Source organism: Lissotriton helveticus, chromosome 2_1 (assembly GCF_964261635.1).
Source record: "Lissotriton helveticus chromosome 2_1, aLisHel1.1, whole genome shotgun sequence".
Lineage (NCBI taxonomy): Eukaryota > Metazoa > Chordata > Amphibia > Caudata > Salamandridae > Lissotriton > Lissotriton helveticus.
In genome coordinates, this window is record NC_136059.1 from 1,975,220,815 (window position 1) to 1,975,238,142 (window position 17,328).

Here is a 17,328-nt window from a genome sequence, read left to right on the forward strand (position 1 = left end):
AAGTGTGGTTGAATTATCTTTCCTCCATTTTCATGTGGTGCTCGTTCTCTTGTTTGTCCCAAAATAATATAAAAACAGTAATTTTTAGTATTTAGCAAAAACATATTTAGAGCAAGTTGTCTTACAGCATGGCTTTGCCTTGTATCTCCAGTTGCACTCTAAATATTCATGGACCTAATGGAGCACTGTGATCGTTCTGCAGTGGGGCACTGCATTGTGAGAGAGGTTTATATTAAAATTGCCCTGGATGTGTATTAGATATACATCCTTTCTAGGATTTGCTCAGCTTGTACTCATAATACAGGTCAGTGACATAGTGGTGGCGACAGATGTCTGTAGAGAACCCTGTCAGAAGGAGAGAAGAGACCTAATGACAACTCTCCATCTATTTAACGGATCAATGCATTTATTCATGTTTAATGTCCAAGTAAATAAAATGCATAATTTGAGGGGAAAGGTGAAGGTGGTTCAAAGGAACAGGCTTCTGTTGCTACTGAATTTTGAGTACCAGGACTGGCCAATCTTGAGTCCTCCTCAAACCTATCTGTTCCACTGCCACCCTAAACGTCTATCTCTTTACCATGCCATTTTCTTATCTTTCTCTTCCTCTTCCTTTCTCTCTTTGGCTCTGGGTCAAAATCTGACGGTAAAAAATAAGTCCAGGTCCCCAAAAGTTAGAACTGGTACCCATCACCTGCAGCTACCATCACAAATTAAGCAATGCTGGCAAATGCCAATGATTTTGTTTTTTGACCAGGACGCTGAAACTGCTTTCAGTTCATTAAAGCTAGTGTTCTGTAATCCAGTTGTCCTCATGGAGGTGGAATGTGAGCCCCCCACATTAATGATTGAAAGGAGGGCTGTTGCTTCTTAGGTTCACCTGGGTGAAAATCGGGAAGAATGGCCGGAACCTACCCCTTACAGGGTGGAAGAACGTGTAAGCCATTCCGAGTTGACAACAAATAGGAGGCCGAGTTTTGTATGTTTGTACCAGGCTCTGTCATGCTGAGTTTCAGGAATGTTGGCCTTCATTGTAAAATACCATAGCTCTTTAACCACTCACTGCTGACACCTGGTGTTCCCTCCATGTCAAAGGTTTGAACCCCGAGGTAGAAATACTGCCTTCTATCCTTCTGATGTCAATAAATTCAGTGGTATTACTCTGGATGATTGAACACCTGTTACGTACTGTGTTTTGAAATGAAAGCACTTCAGTTTGAAGCGCTATATATTATTTTGGCTGCTGGAGATTCTGGCTGATTTCTGGGCACCAAACTTCCAATAACATCCAGTAGAAGTTTGTTAACGTTTGTGACACAACAGTGATGGGCTCTTTGCACCAGGGGTGCTCTTCCATTGGAGCGGAAGAGCATTACCCCACTTACATTACCCCCAAAGATTAAACATAAAATGGTAATTTATTACCATTTTATTTTTCATCCTCTGGTCCTGAACTGAGCTTCAAGATGGAGGCAAGGCCACTGTTGAATGACAGCAGCAGGAAGGAAGGTGGTCTCTGTGCAATTTTCAAAGTGCGCATGTCCCTTTGGCCTGCCATCTTTCGCCGGACAGCCAGACATGTGCAATTTGAAACTTCTAACCCTTGCGTCTTAAGACAGCTCTGATAGAATAAGTGCAGGCCTCTAGGTTGCTGGGGAGCACTGAGTGAGGCCACTCCCTCCAATTAGGGTGCTACTCTCACAGTATGAGAGCAGCACCAGGATTGGTACCCGCACTGCAGCATCCAATTCCTCAGAAGAGGTCCGGAGCGGAGGATGCCTGTTGAGGTAAGTTTTTTTTAATATTAATATTTGCACGTGCGTGCTCACCTTTCCTCCCAGTAGATGCCAGCCGCCACTACTTTGTACAGCATTGCCTTTGTCTTGTAATGAATGTAGGTCCGAGTTTAAAATCCAGAATAACTGATCTATTCACTTAATGGTGTTTGTTTGCCCTGGAAATCTTTGCTTGTTTATGTAAGAACCATATCGCAGTCCTTCAAGTGGCTAGAAATCAGATGTCATCATTAGTATAGTCTTAGGTAAGTGGTTCCCAAACTTTTTAGAACCACTTTTAGAACAACAAACTTTGGCGACCCACCGAAGTTTAATGTACATGAAGCGAGGAGATTTTTTTAATGTAACTAAGACAATGTGTGTTTGCGTATTGTCAATTATCAGACAGTACATTTTCCATTGAAATAGCAACTAAATTTGCACAGACGTGCAGTTTTACTGGAAAAACTATAGAGCACACAAATGATAATGTGTGGAAATCGAGTTTCTGTGCATATTTTTCATTTGTGCGTCACCAAGTGAGTGTCTTGATTTGTTTTGATACTATTAAAATCTCTGTTTACAGAACACTTCAGAATTACAAAAAGGTGCTTCACTTTTGCTTTCCTAACTGCCGGGATGCACACAGTTCATTTACAGGTTTTTACATTTTGTTGGGTATTGCAAAAATCAACATCCTACATTGTCTCATAATTCATCTTAAAAACGTCCCCCACATTGCAATCAGAGAAAGAAAAGTAAACACCAATCATCATGTTACAAGAATAAAGCAGCCTGACTTTTGACCTCTGTCTTTGAATCACCAATGTGACATGTTAAACACAACATTTAAAGTCATCTTTAATTATTGCTCTGAATTTTGTGACCCATCAAAAATCAACTTGTGAACCACCAGTGGATTGCAACCTACAGCTTGGGAAATACTGTCTTAGATCATCCAGTGCTAGGGGATGGAATCGTGGCATAAGTGCAGAGTAAATTGTATTTTACCAGTAGTCTTGAATTGGGTGCTTGTCCAGGAGTTGTATTGTCTTGTATTGTAATTGGAATTATATAGTGCGTACTACCCCAGGCAAGGCATTGATGCTTTACAGGGAGTAACACGCCACTCCGGAGTTCAAGATTGAGGCTTTTTCAATGGTTAGTGATTATTGTTGCTAACTGGGATTAACATTGTGCTGACAAGGAAACCATTCTGTTGATTTGCTTGTTTCTTTGTGTTAGTTGGGTTAATAGGAGATAAGGCGTGCTCAATAATGTGGGCTATGCAAGTTCTTGCAAATGTTTGGCTGAGTGAATAGATAGGCTAGAGAAGATTAGGTATTGTAAGGCTACATTACTTTGGTTTCAGAAAAGGGAAGGTTGTGACCTAAAAAATGAGGTATACATAATTTGTAAAATATAATAAAGTAGATGAATGGAGACAGACATGCAATTTAGAGTAGGCTGTATTCAGAGAGAGGAGGCATGCAGAGGATGGAGATGTGGGGATTATTCAAAAGAGGGAACAATTTAGTCTTAAGTCAAGGCCAAATTATCACGCAGGATTTTGGCATATACTACGAGTAGGCTCCTCCTTGGGCCCCCCCCCCCCCGACACCCATCACGGGTATCCCCCTGCTTCGACCATGCTAGCGCCCACATGCTTCCCTCCCACAGTTTTGTCCCCCCCCCGTTCTCTGGTAGCACCATTATATGGACAGTACAGACCCCGATCCAACGCCCTTGAGACGGGACTTTACATCCCTGTTATCATTCACTGTCCTCTTGGCTATGCCGGCTCACTGTCTCCCGGCCTGCAGACGTGGTTGCAAGATCTGTACTGATTACTGGAGGAAATGTATATTTGCACCAGTTGTATAAACAAAAAACACGTTGAACGCATGGCTGAATGTTGAGGCCACGTCAGCAGATTATTTACACTGTACCCGTATACTTTGATGCAACAATAAAACAAATTTCAAAAAACAAAAAAAATACTACGAGTAGGCTTGCGGGATAGCATGCAATATAAGGATGTGAAATTGCGGAAAGAAGCTAAGCATTTTGATTGCCACTAGAATTAGGCACACACTCTATTTGCTGTTAGGATTTATTTCAGCTGGGATAAGAATAACCCGTACTTGGTATTTGGGTGTGTACCGATGCCTTGAGTGCCTGACTGTATGCGTATTTTAGATATCCAGGCTTTTAGTTTTGGCACTGGTGTCAGACCAATGTAGAGAGAGAGCAGAGGCATAGGACTGACTGTCCCTGACAATGCAAAGTCCAGGACTTGTTTTGTGACATGGAATGTTGCTCCCAGCCCACCCTCATAGTGGAGAAAAAATTACTATCCCTTTCTTGAGTTTAGCATCATATTGGTGGTGATGGCGGCAGCATGTCGTGTTTTATGATCTTCTATAGTTAACCTGACTGTTTTATCGGTGTAAGTGACTGTGTGGTCTAGTGGCCTCTCTCATATAAAGATCTGCTATTATGTGTTTTGTGTTGACATGTTGTGTTGTTTGTAGAGTGTGTTTGTATGTGTTGCAGCACATGTATAGTAGTAGGACTCTGTTTCTTGGAGTTAGAGCACTAAAAGCAGTCAAATCCATTTTGGAAGCCACTGATTTACCATGGAACAAGAGGATGAGGACAGCATCCCAGACAGAGGGCCTGATTACGAGTTAGGTGGACTTCCTGAGGGATGCCATGCCAGCGCCCCTCAGGTAGACACCCTAACTCGTAGTCCTGACGCATTGTGAGTTTAATCCTAGGGGGCAGTCTGTGGTGTGGCGGTCCCACGACGGTGCCTTTCTATGGCTCAAAGGAGAGCCTTAGAAAGGCACCACTGTGGGAGCACCACAGCATGTTAATGCACAGGAAGAAATGCACCATGTCATGCAATTCTTCCTGTGCAGGAACAGAGGGTGCAGAATTACAGGGGGGCTCACCTCCATGAAAGGGAGGGTGGTGAGAAAACTTGTAATATGCTTGGTGGTGCTGCAGTGCCACCGCCAGCTTATCACTTCCTCAGACCGGTGTGCCACCACCCGAGATCAAGGATCCCTGGTAGCAGCAATGCTCCTGTGGCGGTCCCACCATGGCACTTGTAATCTGGCGGTTGGACCGCCAGTGCAGTGGTGGTTGCACCACCACTAATTAGGCCCCAGGTAAATGTGTATTGCTTGCACTCCTCCAACTGTGAGGAGGATGGAGATAGGTCTAACTTGAGATGTTTTAGCAAAACTGTTAGCAAGGCAATATTAGTTAGTTCTTCATGAGCGCTGCAATTTGATTGATGGGAGGGATGAGTGATGGGCTGCATGTGAGGTGATGAATTGTCTAGCTCGGGTCTGCTCTTTTGTGCGTCCCTGATTACTAATTCAGAGAGGCTGATGACTGCCAGGTGCAACATCTTCACATTTCATTGTGCCGGTGTTTTGGGTACTGCGGTTTGAAGACATCCTTAATTGTTAGAAGAATCACTATGTGAAATTCATTGGGCACAGAAAAAATACCAAAACATGATGATTTTGTTTGTAATACAAAATGCTGAGCCAATTAGAAAATCAAGTTGAATAGGAAAAAGCCATAATATATAAATATTGGTGATAATGGGTAAATAAACATTTTAAAATAGCTAAAGTGGAACAGTGACAGACAAATTAAGTAATAAAAAAAAGAGGAGATACTTTATCACCATATATGAAACAGCGCAAGCTGTAGAAGCATTTTGAAATGAGCAAACCAGCATGTGTCGGCTATAAGAGATGTGTTAGGAGCATCACATCGCTTGCTTGTGTTTTGTACACTAGTATGCCCTTAATGCACCTTGGTACTCGCATCAGATCTTATCCAAAGCAGTAAGTTTGAGGAAGGGTTTGTACAGTGAAAATAATTTCAAACAGGCGTTTCACAAACCTCCTGGATGTTTCAATGACAGGGTTAAAACAGCCCAGCAGAAAGGAGTTTTTCTTGGCATGCTGCTGTATACGCGTAAAAATTCCAAAACCAAACATTGTTAAAGAAATAGAGCTTGTCAAACAAAACTTAAAAGGGCAATAAACGCAGCTATTAAATGAGCGTTGTTAATCAATTTCCTATCGTCTTTGGCATTTTCTACTTTCAGAGTTCACTGACCTCTTGGCAATGCCTAAGTTGAGCATTCCCTACAGTTCGGCAGTAGAACTCAAATAAATCACCTGTTCTTAAAAGAAATATGTACCTTCATGATTGCCCTGATTGTGAAAGGGCATACAGTCATGCATGTTGCATGAAAGGACTGCTGCAGCAGCAGTATTGATAATTGTGAGTGCAACATAAGTGTATTTCAAGAATGTCACTGTTTCACAGTAAAGGTGCAGCAATAATGCCATCTCCCAGGCGCCCTACACTTCCAAGCAGGAGGAGAGACTGTCTAACTCTCTATTGGCTGATGTCAATCAGGGTAGGCTAGTTGCTCTCCTATCTGCACACGTTTTGCTGAACCATTCTGACTGATCGTCATTGGTGTGCAGGGTCAAACTGACCTATAGGGCAATCTGGCAGTGCAGAAGGGCTGGCCTGACAGGTCAATGTTTTTAAGTGGAGCCTAGGCAGCCAATGCACTGCTGTGCAAGGCATGCTGTGTTTAGACTGTGAGCTTAAAGCACCTCCCATGCTTTCCATTCATTCCTGTTCATGCCCTTCATAAATGCCTGCTTTTGTTTGGTCATTATGCTTGATTAGTCCCACATTTTGCTGTTTCTAACCATCCCAGGAGGCTGCCCATTTTACATGTGGTCTTACTCTTTGTTTTTTTAGGTTTTGTTTCTCCGCACAATTTTTTTCTTTGCTGTAGCTCGTGTATCCGCATAGCGCCCTCTTCACGGACGCCACGCTTCATATTTTGGACGGTATTTGCATTTTCCAACTATGAGTTTCCTTTGTTCAGTTCCGCCTGTATCAGCCGTCTTCTGTAAGAGCCATCCTCAGAAGCACGTGTGCATAGCCCCACCTCTCCTCTATTCTCACCCACTTCCCTTGCAGCTCTGTCCTTAGTGCCGCTTGCTGGTGACAGCAGTGTCAGGTTGTTGTTTGACCTGGGGTCGCGCTGGTATGCAGCGCATTGCACAGAGACTCACACGAACACACGTTGCAGTCTACGCGTGGTCCCGACTAACTCGGGGACACGCCCACCTTTATTTTTATATCGTACGCGGCGTATTACGCCGCCGCGTATGCGCACGCCTACGTGCGCTTAACAACTAGACCGCAACCGTGCGGTCTAAACATTACATTCCTTTCCACCTTTAATAAACGACAAAATCAGCAATATCAAAACATGGTAGTCTCTTGGGGATCAAAACCAAATAAGCAAGAACAATGGCCATCCGGCCTGTTACCAGTCTCTAGTCTCTGCGAGTGTCCTCAGCCCACTGCATAGTCAGCCATCTGGGAGTTGGGCACCGGGTTTCTCCTCAGCCCGTAGCCAGCTGCTTCCCCGCGGAACAGAACTCTCCGGGGTGGTTCACTGCTGGGGGCTCCGGGGCTCCGGGAACTCTGGGAACGCCCCGGCGTAGCAGCACTGAGTGTCGCAGAGGCACGTGTCTCCTCCGCCGGGCTGGTATTCCACTCCTGGTCTGCGCCGTCCGGCGGACTTTGGGTGATTTCTGGCTGAACGGGTGACTCTCCATTCCTCTCGGCGTCAGGCAGGTCATTCCTCGGGCTGACGGCTTTCTTGAAGAACGAGACATTCCTGGTGACGGACTCACCTCCTCGTTGGGCAGTGATCATTGTTCCATTGCGGCTCGTGACAGTCCATGGTTGCGGTTCGAACGGGAGTCGGAATTTGCTCCCGGGATACCTGTCTCTGACATAGACCCTGTCGTTTTCTGCAATGGATGATTCTTTGGATCTTCGCCTGAAACTGGCATAATCGTTAGATCTCTTCCTGTTGGACGTGGTCCTCCATGACTCTGCCTCAGTGGGGTTCCATGTGTGGTGACTCGGGATGGTGTCTCGGATTATGCGTCCCATCGTTGATGGACCCGGTGCTGCCTCTGTGGTGCGGTGTGGTGTTAGTCTATATTCTCTGAGGAATGAGTAAATTCCTTTTTCCACAGATGTTCCTTCCGCATGGGCAATTCGGATTATTTTGTTTAATGTGCGCATAAACCTCTCTACTTCTCCGTTCGCCTGTGGCCACCTGGGTGTTATTTTCCTGTGGTGTATACCCCACTCGGTGAGGTACTCCGAGAACTCTTGACTTTGGAAGGGGGGTCCATTGTCAGTTTTGACTCTCTCGAAGATGCCATGTGTTGCAATTGTCTTCTCAAACTTGGCGATCACTTCCTTTGCGGTGAGGGATGATATTATTTCCACCTCTGGATATTTGGTGTAGTCATCCATGATGACCAGCATGTGCCTTCCATCTGGCAAGTGACCGAAGTCAGCGCTCACCTGTTCCCACGGCTTCTCCGGGCCAGCCTCGGTGACGATCGGGGGCGGGCTCTCTGAGGGTCCCGCGGCTTGGCACCACTGGCACTCCTTGACGGCTCGTTCCACCTGTGAATCCATGTCAGGAAACCACAGTTTTGCCCGAAGTCGGCTTTTTGTTTTCACCACTCCCTGGTGCCCTCGATGCGCAAGCGCGACGGCTTGTTGGGTGAGGGATGAAGGCATTACGATTCTGGGTCCCCTCAGTATGCACCCTAGACTGTCCACAGATAGTTCCTCACGGACCCTCAAGAATGCTTCCAACGCTGTTTTCGCTTGCGGTGTTCTCCTGCCCAGCGACGCCTGGAGAGCTTTCCACTCATTCGTGCGTATGGCATCCGCTACAAGCTGGGAAACTTCATCATTCCTGGTGGCTTCGATGATCATGTCCAGGCTCATGGGGAGCGGTCTGGACCTCTCGACCACTGCATTCACGTAAGACTCTGTATCCTCTGCATCCTCTTTTTCTCCTGGGGTGGCCGCCCTGGGGTGTCGTGAGAGGAAATCCGCTGGGTTGGAGGCTCCCGGTCTGAATTCCAGCAGATAGTCATATTCCTGCAGCTGCAGTATCCATTTTTCAATCCTGGGGGGTGGTTTGGAGACCGAGCCCCGGAATAGCGGAATAAGGGGCTTGTGATCCGTCGAGACAGTGAATGGGTGTCCATAAACATACATGTGAAAATGCCGGCACGCCCAGTGAATCGCTATGGCTTCCCGTTCTATCTGAGAATACCTCTGTTCTGTCTCGGTGAGAGACCGGCTTGCATATGCGATCGGTGCCCAGTCGTCTCCATTTTGGCGTTGCGTGAGGACGGCCCCTAGGCCGAACGGACTGGCGTCGACAGCGATATTGGTCTGCTTGGATGGGTCGAAATAGGAGAGTGTCTTCTCCGCGGATAGAGCCGCTTTGGTGCTGCGGAATGCTTCGTCCTGCTCTTCACCCCACTGCCATGGTGTGGACGATTTCGTGAGTTCTCGGAGGGGTCGAGTGATATTGGAGAGGTCTGGGATGAAGCGGCCACAAAAGTTGACAATCCCAAGAAAGCTCCGCACTTCAGAGATGTTGGTAGGAGCGGGAGCTGCCTGTACGTCTTTGACCTTCTCCGGATCGGGAGCAATGCCTTTGTCCGAGAATGTGTATCCGAAGAAACTGATGGTGTTGCGGAGGAATTGGCATTTTTCTCGGTGCAGGGTGAGGCCTGATTCTTTGAGTCTTCGCAGGACCCCTTTTAGCCTCTGGTGGTGTTCTTCTACCGTTTGGGCGTATATTAGCAGATCGTCACTGACGTTCAGTACACCTGGGAGTCCGCTGAGTACCTCACGGATCGTATTCTGGAATACTTCTGCCGCACTTGATATGCCGAAATTGAGGCGGCGATATCGCCGTAGGCCCACATGTGTGGAGAATGTGGTGATGTACCTGGAATCAGGGTGTAGGGGCAGCTGGTGGTAACCTGAGCGAAGATCCATTTTGGAAAACCACTTGGCGCCATTGAGTTCACTCAGGATGTCGTCGATGGTGGGTGTTAGGTGACGCTCCCTCTTCACCGCTGCATTGGGCAGACGCATGTCCACGCATATGCGGACCTGTCCTGGTTGTTTGGGCTTTCTTGCTACCACAATCGGTGACACCCAGGGCATGGGCCCGTCGACTTTCTCGATTATTCCCTGCCTCTCCAGACTTTCGAGTTCTTCTTCCACCTTCTTCCGGAGGTGGAACGCTATCCGCCGGTGTCGGAGGGCCACTGGCTGGATGGAGGGGTCGATATGCAGCGATACCTCTTTGCCTTTGAGGCATCCTATGCCTCTGAACGTGTCTTCATACTCTTCTAGAATGGCATCTAGTTCATCCTCTAGGACCGCCATGGCATGGAAGATGAGTCGCAGTTCCTCGGCTGTCCTCCCACTTAGCAGCATGCCGCTTCCTTCTTTCGTCACGTAGATGGTGGAGGGGACTTTCTTGTCCTGATGGCAGATCTCAGTTTGGAAACACCCGACCAGTGGTATTGGGGTTTTCTGTCCGTAGGCAAACACTCGTATCTTCGCCTTACACAGCGTCGGCTTGTCACGCAGTTGATTGTACACATCTGCTGCCATCAACTCTATAGAGGCTCCCGTGTCTATGGTGGCCCTCACTTCTTGTTGGTTCACTCTTATTCGACACTTTGGGAGACGCTTCTTCTTCCTGGATGGGTGGTCGATGGCAAGGACATAGTGTATGGGGTAATCATGGACGTCATCATCCATGTCCTCGCTCTCCGGGCTGTCCCTGATGGCATGTGCTGCTTCCGGCTTTGGTTTGGATGATCGGCACACCGAGGCGAAGTGATTCATCCGCCCGCATGCGCCACACTTCCTGCCGTTTGCTGGGCAGTCTTTCGCTCTGTGAGGTGTACCTCCACAATATCCACAGTCTTTTCGCCGGTCTTGTGGCTTCTTTCCTCCGAACGGCCGCTGTTTGGGTCGGACAACATTCACTTGTTCTGCTACATTGACTTGTTCACTCTTTACCGGCCTGTGCAAAGCTGCCTCCATGTGCGACGCTCTTGCTCGCGACAGTTCCTTGGATCGGCCTAGTTTCAGGATCTCGGCAAGGGGTTTGCCATCTTCTTGGAGGATTTTGACCCTGAGATCGGACGAGTAGCAGTTTTGAATTATTTGGCCGCGTATCTCTTCTTGTTCATCCCTGAAACCACAAGTGCTGGCGAGTTCTCTAAGCCTCCCATGGAATGCATCAAGAGATTCATCGGCCTCCTGCCTGGCCTGGCGAAAAAGGAACCTCTCGTAGTCCTTGCTGGCCATGGGCTCGAAGTAGGCGTTGAGCGCCTGCAGCAGGGTGACATAGGTGTGCGGCGTGGCCTCCGTTAGGGTCTTGTAGATGCGGTGAATATCCTTACCTCCGAGATGGAGGAGGAGCGCTCTGCGCCGGTCCCTCGCCGTCCCTGCACCTTCGAAGTAGAAATTCAGCCTTTCTGTCCAATCCTTCCATCTGGGCGCTAGAGATGCGGGCGCGCCGTCGACCACAAAGGGCTCGATAGGGGGAATGGCCGTCATCGTGGCGTGGGCAGGGCAGCTCTCTCTCGTGTGTACTCAGGGCGGACGGTCTGGGCCGGGCTGGAGGCGCCCACTGGACGGCCTGGGTGGAAATTCCCTCTCCTGGAAGCTGCACCACCCCAGCGCAGGGTGTGCCACCACCGGCAGGTTTGGCGCCAAATAGCACGTGGCGCGGCCTATGGGCGCAGCGGGGACACCCTCTTGCAACAATCACCACGCTCACCGGGGCAGGAGGTGTCAGGAACACAGGCTGCGGGGCGCACCAGGAGCGAGCGCGACGCCACCCTTCACCAGCCAAGGGCAGGGCCTCATCTGGGGCCGTCGGGGCCGCGTGCAAGGGCCGGGCCGTCAGAGGTACCGGAGAGCAGGGCGGAGCTGCGAGGAGCACAGCGTGGGGTCAGACACCCTTCGTCGCCATTGTCAGGTTGTTGTTTGACCTGGGGTCGCGCTGGTATGCAGCGCATTGCACAGAGACTCACGCGGACACACGTTGCAGTCTACGCGTGGTCCCGACTAACTCGGGGACACGCCCACCTTTATTTTTATATCGTACGCGGCGTAGTACGCCGCCGCGTATGCGCACACCTACGTGCGCTTAACAACTAGACCGCAACCGTGCGGTCTAAACATTACAAGCAGGGGCGCTGTGGCTGCAGCTATAGCAGAGACCGTCCTTTCCTCCCTCTCCGCCACACCTGCCATGAAGCACATCCCGCTCTGCACTATTCTCGGAAGTGTTTGTGGATCGCCCCACCCCTCCTTCATTCTCACTCACTTACCTTGCTGCTCTCTCATAAGCGCCACTCGCTTGTTATTCGAGGGGTGCAGCCTGCAGGACGAGGCCGGAGCTTTGGGCTGCAGCTGAGTCCGTGCCTGTCTCTCCTCCATGCCTGCCATGAAGCACAACTCGTCCTGCACTGATGGCCCCTGCATATGGAGGTGGACCCTGCTAAAGTGTTGCAGACAGACAGAGCTTGGACATGGGTCCTGCCTTCCTGCCTATCTGGAGTGGTGGGAGGGGGCCAGTTAAGTGTTCACTGTAAACCTCTGGTCCCCTCCTGCCGCCTTCAGAAACCAACTCCCTGTCTCTATTGGTTTGTAACATCTGTTCATGTATGTTAATTTACTGTTTATATAGCGCCAAACATATCGTTGACATTATGCAATGCCAGGCTGCACACTCAGAGCATGAAGAGAGCAGGAAATACCTCCTCCCCACTCTTCCCCCTGAGCTGTGACAGGCGTGAACAGACTGGTGTCCAACTGCCATATTCTGCTGTGATCACAAAGAGCGGTTGATTCACTATATGGTGCCCCCTGGGAGATTAGTACGTCATTTCTAGGTCCCCCTCTCCGGTTGAAATTGCCTTGTGCATGGCAGATGCAGAGTTACTGCCCATTCTGTTGTAAAGTTCTAAGTCTGGCACATAAGCAGGGCAACGGTTTCAAGGGGCATCGCGCACACCTCGCAGCAGTTCTATAACGGGGTTCATCTCTCGTATTTCACGGGTCTGGTATCATTTGGCAGTTGCAAGGGGGCAGATCTGCAGGGTACAGCTCTGGGGTTATGTGACAGTTCTATAGGAACACATTTCCTGCGGGGTCCAGGTCTCACAGGGAGGTACGACCCTCACTAGGCAATTCTACAACATGGTACATCCCCTGCAGAGTACACGCCTGGTGCCATGTCGCAGTTGTACCAAGGCGTATCTTCTGCAGGACATGTATCTGGTGTCATGTGGCGGGGCATGTATCTGGTGTCATGTGGCGGGGCATGTATCTGGTGTCATGTGGCGGGGCATGTATCTGGTGTCATGTGGCGGGGCATGTATCTGGTGTCATGTGGCGGGGCATGTATCTGGTGTCATGTGGCGGGGCATGTATCTGGTGTCATGTGGCGGGGCATGTATCTGGTGTCATGTGGCGGGGATGTATCTGGTGTCATGTGGCAGGGAATGTATCTGGTGTCATGTGGCGGGGCATGTATCTGGTGTCATGTGGCGGGGCATGCATGTGGTGTCATGGGAAGTTGTACAGGAGAACAGGGGGCGCTCCCCATCGAAGGCCATTCGCCATCAGTAAAGCTTGCAGTCTATGGCGCAGGGCCCAGCATTGCGGCGTGGTGTTTGAACCCTGCTCATATGGCTACATTTGGAGGTTTAATGGCCTAACCCAAAAAAGATAGTTTACTGTATAGATTCTACCAAAAAAACAGAATTCAAGTGACATAATTGTTACAAACCGTAACCCCCGCCAAAAAACTGGAATTGAACAGTTATGTTTCCCTAAACAATTGTAACTCGAAACACCTTTGCATTGCTCATGCACGATCCTACTCGTCATGTCACATATGAAATAATCAGAGAGATCACACCCAGTGTAACTAAATGTGCTAAAATGTAAGGTTTGTAGATGAGTGAGTGGTTGGCTTTACTGATGCAGTAAACCCAAGAGTGCTGTGATGTAGTAATCTCTTCGGGCGCTGTACTCTTTCTATATTTAGTAGCTTTCACTGCCGACTGTGCTGTGCCTGCTTTTGAGACAGGAACCTTCCCCTTTTGCTGTATGCATTTTCTTGTTCTGTGTTTGATGAACGCTGGCACTGCCCTGTCTACTTAGTACCTTTTCGGTATGTGCAAGGATCGCTTACACTGTTCCCTTATCATATTCTACATTTTCTGTGAAGGTGTAAGTTGAACTTGCCCTGCTAGTACTTGTGCAGCTCTTTCTCATACTCAGGACCACTGGAATGATGTGGTCCTGTGGCCTCTGCGTTTTCCACGTAATCATGGATTTGCAGGTTTGACAGATAATCCATCTGCTCCAGAATTTGAAATTTTTCAACAACATTTTTTCACTAGTTCAAACATTCTGTCATTTTGGGCAAATCCAGTAATCTTCATTAATACGAATCCTATCTGAATAGTCTGAAGAAGATGCAGAATAAAGAGAATCGCTCCACTCACCTGGGTACCTAGTGGCATACCTGAATGTTTAGTGTGACATACAACACCACACAATTCTACACCACACAACATATTACACTCCATATAATACCACTCAACACAACATAATTCAACTCCACATAAGTACACTCTAATCAATAGCACATAAATACGTCCCACATAAAAACACTTGATGCCACTTAGCAACAGTCCACATAAATACACTTCCCACCATGCCACATAATTCCAATCAGCATAACTTCACTCAACGCCATACATTTCAATTCCACACCATATAATTCGACAACAAACCACATAGTTAAACTCAACAGCACAATTACATAACACATCACATACATCCAATCAGCTCCACAGCATTCCACATCATGCCACAAAATTCACAAGCACACCACAACATCGCAATGCTCTAATGATATGAAAGGTAGTGGCTTTAATTTATCTACTTTGTTTGGGTTTTTTAAATGAAGTGCGGTATGTAGTTTGTCTGCTTCTAAATCAACTATTGAGTAACCTGATCTGATCACCTTACAACTCTTGATGGCTCCACAGTTGTATGTATGTTTGCATGTTGTAAACCGCCCCAATTTGTAAATGTGGACTACTTTAACGCACTAAATGGACCCCTTGAGCTCTTAAACACGCTACCAAGCATAAAAATCAGTGTCTTAAATATGAAATATTGAAACACATTATTTTGAATAAATATTTAAACACTTGCAAAAACAATGATTCAAAAATGTTGTTCAAAGTTTAAATAAATAATGTCATTGGTTATATTTAAGTTAGCAATATTTGTTATAATACTTTTTATTATAACTTTTCAACATGCTGCACAGCACCTACGCTGCTCTGCAACATAGCTTAAAGCTCTTGCTAAACACTTACAATGCACCAAAAGCGAGACCTATTGACTATGCCAATGCTTGCTTGTGGGCATGTTTTGTGGTCTGGTGGGCATGTTGCTCTTCTGATGTGTCTTCAGAAGATCAATACTGTCCCGTTTTGTAAATATGGACCAGTGTTTATTTAGATATGTGCTTTGCTAATGGCAGACACTTTTATTTTTGATGATCGGGCCAGTTTTCTGTCCCAGTCCAACTCTGTTGATGTGGCCAAATTTAGATTCAGAACGAGCGGCGGCTCTTCTGCAATAGCTGAGCAACGTCGCCCCACTGGTTCAGAGCCAGCAGCTGAAAAATAAAATTATATTTTATTAACATTTTATTTTTCAGCTGCTGGCTGAGCCAGCATATGTAGGGAGGAGCGGGGCCGGGCCATGGGAGGGTTGAGGGATGAAGTGGTATGAGCACTTCCAAGTGTGCATGTCTGTTTGGTCGGCTGGCAAACAGACATGCGCAGTTAGGTTTCTCCAACCCAGCTGTATTGCACAGTCGGGTTTGAGAAACATCACAGACTCCCTGTGCCCGAGCGAGCGTTAAACCAGCACGCTGAGGCCAATCCCCACGCTGCTGTAATAGCATTAGAGCTGCGCAAGGATTCCACAGGGAGTCTCTAATGTTGTCTGAGTGTCTGAATAGGAGGCAGAGGAACACCGAAGTGTGAGGTGGCTGGCAGCTTCAGGTAAGTCTTATTTTTTTATTATGACCCCCTGCTCTCCCTCTCCCGTGCCCCTGCCCCCTCCATCCACCCCACCACTTTTTGTTTGTGTCGGCCGCTGCTGTTTAGAACCACAGCGAAAGCCAAAGAGACTTCTCAAGATGAACCAGGACATGCATGTAAACAATCCATTTATGCTTTTTTCATTTAAATCTGATACTTGCAGTTTATTTTCCATTATGAATGCTGAACTACAGATACCAGAATGTAAAGAGAAAAACAGCACAGACCTTAAACAACTTTGGTGCAATCTGTCTGTACATACATGTGGAATGCTGCTTGCTTGAAAGTAATGGACACTTGCGATGTATATATAGTATTTCTACGCATTCCTGCACATCCAAATCATTAATCATGGTGATTGGGCTAATATAGGAACTCTTGTCAGTTAGAGAGATAGAACAAGGGTGTCTAGAATGGTAGGAGTGGGAACAAATGTCAGAGTTGGGGTGCTGTCATCAATTAAGTCAAAGGGATTGTGAAATATTTAAGTGTTACATAACAAACAACTCTAGAAATAAGACATTGCCATTCGACAGGAGAGTGGTACAAGTGTAGTATGTAGCTGGTGTATTTTGGGGCATACTGTTGCAAATCCATTACTGTTACAAATAGCATGTATTCCATTGAATTGACCAGAAGCTTAACACTGACATGCCTTTTTACTGAAAAATCTACAGCACACAATCATATGTGAAAATCGTGTTTCAGTAATTAGTTATCGTTTGCACATCACCAAGTAAAGTATCCTGATTTGTTTTGATCACACTTCAGATTTACAAAAAATTGGCTTCATTTATTCTTTCCAAACTACTGATATTATTTGAAATATGTGCAGTTCATTAACAGGTGTTTAAAATTTGATGCAGGTTAGAAAAAATTGACATCCTTCAACCTTTCCTTTCATACTCCCTGTAACCCAGCAAGATTGTCAGATAGGTCACCCAAGAAAATGCTCTAATATTGCAGTTATAGAAAGAAAAGCAAACACCAATCTCCATGTTAAAAGAAAAAACAGCAATTTGTCAGAAGTCTTAGGGCCTAATTACAAGTACGGCCTTACCCTGGACTGACGTTCTCGTTGTGGCGATCTGACCAGCCACACTGCGGGTCTGCCCATAGTATTCAGAGGTGGCGGTCGGACCATCATGAGACCACCGGGATCAAGGATCCTGCTGGGCCGGCGGTCTGCAACCGGCATGAATATGCTGGTGGTGCCACTGCCAAGCATTTTATGTTTCCTTTTCATGGGGGTGAGCCTGCAATGAAAAGGGTGGTGGAGAGACAAGTAAAGGGGCCCTAACAGTACCCCGTGCCGGATTTGTGCCTGGGGATGCATGTAGGGATTGCACATGTTGTGCCTCCCTGTAATTGCACCACATCATGCAGGAATGTGCTACAGGCGCTGTCACAGTGCTGGGCTGCATGTTAGG

At 47.3% G+C, this 17,328-nt stretch overlaps 1 protein-coding gene across 3 annotated transcripts in view; it reads left to right on the forward strand.

Annotated features, from left to right (window-relative positions):
* FHIP1A (FHF complex subunit HOOK interacting protein 1A) overlaps window positions 1-17,328 on the forward strand; it is a 512,772-nt gene that overhangs the window by 281,209 nt on the left and 214,235 nt on the right. The gene's annotated exons all lie outside the window — the stretch shown is intronic.